General features: G+C 37.9%; 1 pseudogene; it reads left to right on the top strand.

The window, feature by feature from the left end:
• Positions 1–1,054: 1,054 nt before the first annotated feature.
• Positions 1,055–2,590, top strand: LOC128657867 (posterior protein-like; annotated as a pseudogene).
• The last annotated feature ends 2,496 nt before the right edge of the window (positions 2,591–5,086 follow it).

Here is a 5,086-nt window from a genome sequence, read left to right as displayed (position 1 = left end):
GGAAGAGATGTATGAATGGGATATAATGAATTTATACAGTATAAAAAGGGCTCATTTTTACACAGACTCACTCACTCATTTGCATACACACATACATAGACACTCACACACAAAGACTTACACAGAAACCCTGTACCTTTTCACTTTATGGCTATGCTATCAACTTGTAGACAGCTATATCTATGAACTCCATATTATTTGTATTTTTGTATTTCTTTTTACCTAATTACATTGTATTTTATTTGTATTAATCTTGTATTGGCTGTTAAAAATAAACAAATTTTGCTTCAAGAATCAGCCTTGTCTCAATACAAAGACAATTGCAAATAACAGCTGAAGGCACACAAAGTCAGCAGATTCTACATTTGGCACCCCATACGGGACGTGGATAAATCGCAAAAATCCACGTTATACCACTACTAAATCTGCTAAACTGAAGTATTGGAGCCTAAAGAAGTTTTTCGTGGGTAAAGGAAATTCTCAAGTACTTAAGAATCATCTCCTGAGTGTGCAACTATCACGCTGGTTCGTGAGTGCTGCCAGATCCTGAGGTTTTTCTCCAGAGACAGCTGAGATCCTGTGAAATACATAATCGGTGAGCAGACGTGCATATCCGGTGAGTATATGTTTAATTATTATTCTGCAAGTTCAAAATTTTTTGTTGTTGTTGTTGTTTTCAAGTGCTGTGAATAGTTATTGAGCTGTTTAGTTGTTCAGTAGTTGCCGGCAGAGTAGGGCTGATCACCCTTTGTGACTGAAGTACCCCTAAGATCCAAAGGGAAAAACCAGACATCTCTGAGAGGTAATTAGTTGTGTATTGCTTCAATAGGAGATCCCTCTTGGCCCAGATCTAAGATCCAGATTAGTTTGAGGGGATACTGTCAGTCATAGGAAGGAGATAATTTCACTTATAAATTTGTTGAGTCTTTTGCTTTTTGTTTTATTTGGTGTGTTACTCCTTGGAAAAGATTGGTAGCTTAGCTGATATCAAGTCTTTTGTTGCTGTACAATAACAGTTTAATATACATTTTGTGAATTGTGCTATATAGGAAGCATGGATATTGTTGAAAGGTACATTAAGAAGTATGCCTCTGCCACATACAAAACATGTGCAGATGATCCTTTAACTCATCAGTTTAAGGATGTTTTTGTTCAGTGTGATCAGCAAAATAATAAATCTAAGCATAGTTTTTTGTCTAAAAAATCAGAAAAAGAGAAGCTTAGCAATGTTTTATCTATGTTGCTTAGAATGAAAGAGATTGCTGATAAAAAGGAGTTTGAATGGTACAATGAGAGAGTGCAGCTTAGAGAGCAATTGGATAAACTTGAGCAGTCTATAACTGTTGCATCTGCCTCTGTCATGGAAAATGAATGTGAATGTGATGAGCTGAGTGAGGAAGTTGACAGGCTGACTGAATTGAATAGTGAACTGGAAGAAAGGCTTGAAGAATGTGAGGAGAGGTGTATATTGAGATAGCAACTAGTAAGCTCTATGGAAGAAAAAGAAATGCAGAGAGAAAATGTTGTTGCATCACTTAAGGCAGAACTGTTAGAGTCTAAATCACAGCTTTTACATAAGGAACAATGTATTTTGTCTCTGAAAGCACAGGGGATACAAGATAAATGCAACCATTACAGTAGTAGTCTAGCACATGTGTGTCCTTTAGAAGTAAATGGTACTGACAATCAAACTATAGATTTAGATGAACAGACCTCTAGCAACCCTGACGGTCCTTTGTTAACTTTAAACCAAATTCCCCCTATTCTAACTCCTCAAACAATAGGTAGCAGACAACGAATAGAATTCAAACACAAGACCCCTCAATCACTAACTAATCTGAATAGTGTTACTAACCCTGTGTCCCTCACGATACAAGACCGTACTAATCTGTGCCAAATTTTGGGTAAATTTGATACAAATGCATCACCAATAAGTTTATCTAATAAATTGGAGGCTGTAATCACACAGTACAATTTGGGAAATAAAGATGCATGTGCTTTACTTAGAGCGTGGTTGCCTTACCAGCTAGCCGCACAATTAAAAGCACCAGTGGGCACACACAGAGGTATAACAGCTGATTCAAACACAAACTGGGGAAATGTAGCTGAGAGAATAAAAGAATTGCAGCGCATCATGGGTGGCCGTGATGCTAGAGGTGCTAATGCATTAGAAAATTCTAGGTTAAAGAGAGGTGATGACCCAGTTTTGTTCTGTAATGATTATTTGTCACTATATAGAGCAACTTCTAATTGCCCAAACATGTCTCATGATGACACAGATTTCTTATATTCCATGGCCAATAAATGTACTGCTGTAGATTATTCCATAAAAGTAGCTCTCAGAAATGCTAATTCTTACCAGACATTTATAAATATACTTAAAGATTGGATTCAAGATACAAAAGATGACAAAACACACAGGAAAATTTCTGAGATTGTGAAAAATGAGGGTAAATCAAAATTTAATGGCAAATGTTATAAATGTGGGAATACAGGCCATATCATGAGAGATTGTAGATTACAAAAAAGATATAGTGATAACAAAAAAAAACTCATACAGGCCAGAACACAAAAAAACAGAACACAATAATCAGAAACAAGAGAGAAGGGAGTTCCCTGATTCAAACCCATATGGCCCATTAATTAAAGAACTTGAGAAAATGAAAACAAAAATTGCAACACAGCCTGAGGAGTATGAAATTCCTCTTCCATCCAACCCTTATAGAAAACAATAGGGATGTCAGGCCCCTGTCATGTCCCTAGTATGTCATCTGCAAAGGGATAAAGGTGGCAGGCCTAGTATCCAAGGTACGGTAGGGGGCCATCGTACACAAATTCTTGTAGATACTGGTGCAGCTGTTACACTAACTGACATTAAATTGACTACTGACCCTGACAGTGACCAAATATTCCTGAAAGGTTTTGGGGGGCAACTTGTACCATCAAAACACTCAGTGCCCGTAACAGTTAAAATAGGAGACCTATTGTTGAAACACAGCTTGTGGCTTTCCCCTACACATGAGGGAACAATTATAGGATCAGATTTGATGAGAGCACATGGTTTGGTTGTAGATCTGTGTAACTGGATTTTGTGGAAGGGATCTAGGTATAAAGGAAATGTACATATAATTACTGACAATTATGGCATAGCATCAGTTAAAATTCCTGATGCTCTTGATCCTCCTTCTTTGTTACAAACTGATGACAGTATTTTAGCTGATATCTTGTTGCAGCATGGGGATGTGTGGGCTGTGTCAAAATCAGAATGTGGCAGAGTTTCTAACATGATGGTAAAGGTAGAGGGTCCTGACCCCCCTCCACAAAAACAATACAAATTCCCCACTGAAGCTATACCACATATTGAGAAAACAATTGAAAATTTATTGTCACAAAATGTCATTAGAGAATGCCAGTCCACTAATAATTCCCCATTGTGGCCAGTAAAAAAACCTAATGGTACATGGCGTCCCACAATTGATTTCAGAGCACTAAATAAATACACACCCCCAGTTACAAATGTTGTAGCAAAAATGCCTGATATGATGACATCACTAAAACCTACAAGTGCAGTGTATAGTGTCCTAGATATTTCAAATGGATTTTTTGCCATTCCTGTACATCCAGACAGTCAATATAAATTTGCTTTCACATTCCAGAAAAAAACATTTACATTTTGTTCGCTCCCTCAGGGCTTTCATTCAAGTCCAACATATTTTCATAAATGTATGGCAGATATTCTTTCCCCTTTCTCTGAGCCAGACTGTCTTATCCAGTATGTGGATGATGTTCTGCTTCAAACAGACACCAAGGAACAGCACTACACTCTACTGAGTGAATTGCTTGCATTAATACAAAATTCAGGTTTAAAATTAAATCATGCTAAAGCTCAATTAATGAAAGACACAGTATCCTTTTTGGGTGTAATAGTCTCAAAAGGAGGGAGGACCCCTGATCCACACAATTGTGAGACTATTAGGAAATTGCCATGACCAAATACAAAAACAGCACTGAGACAGTTTTTGGGAATGGTAGGCTTTTGTAGAGATTTCATAGAGGGTTTTGCAGAAAAGGCTCGCCCCTTGTATGACTTGTTAAAAGGTGAAAAAGGAGAAGCAGATCCTTTAGATTGGAATGAGTTACATGAACATGCATTCAATAAATTGAAAGTAGATCTGACACAAGCAACTGCTTTAAGTAATCCAGATTCCTGCTTACCATTTGCTTTACAAGTGCATGCATCATCTGTAGCAATTACGGCTGTGTTGCTACAACAGCGAAATGGAAAATGGGTACCAATTGGATATTTCTCAAGAGTACTTAGTCCAGTGGAGAAAGGATTTGATGACTGTGTTAGAAATTTACTGTCAGTGCATTGGGCAATCCTTGCAACAGAACATGTAGTGGGATTCTCTAACATAATTCTTCAGACACCACACACTCCTATTAAAATGCTTTTGGACCGTACTCTAAGTGGAGTATCTTCACAGAGAGTAGCCAGATGGCTAGTGGACCTGACTTCCAGAAATATCACAGTGACACATAGCTCATCATACTGTATTCCACAGTTATTGCAATATGAAGGGGAGACACATGATTGTGGGGAAACACATAGAGCTCAAACACAAGAGATTTTTAGATTAACAGCACAAACTGATGATTTAAAAATTTGGGTGGATGGATCTAGGTACTGGGAAAGTGGGCGTGTCTATACAGGTTATGCTTTGTGGTGCCCCCAAACAAATGAGAAAATCCTGATAAAATGTCCTAGAGGTTTCTCAGCCCAGAGGGCAGAATTGGAAGCAGTCAGGGATGCTATTGTTCACTTCAGTGCAGGCCCCATCACAATTTATTCTGACAGTGCATATGTGACAAGGTCTCTTACTGAATACATGTCTCTATGGCACACAAGAGGATTTACTGATGCATCAGGTAAAACCCTCACACATAGTTCAGTATTCAAAGACATTTGGGACAGAGCAAATAGAGAACCACAGAGGGTTGCAATAATTAAAGTAAAAGCACATCAGAAAGGAAATGATGAGAATACACTAGGAAATAACATGGTAGATTCTATGGCTAAAGAGGC

This window comes from Bombina bombina, chromosome 4, assembly GCF_027579735.1.
Source record: "Bombina bombina isolate aBomBom1 chromosome 4, aBomBom1.pri, whole genome shotgun sequence".
In the NCBI taxonomy this organism is placed as follows: Eukaryota; Metazoa; Chordata; class Amphibia; order Anura; family Bombinatoridae; genus Bombina; species Bombina bombina.
The sequence above is the reverse complement of the archived record's forward strand: the minus strand, read 5'-3'. Positions and strand labels throughout refer to the sequence as shown.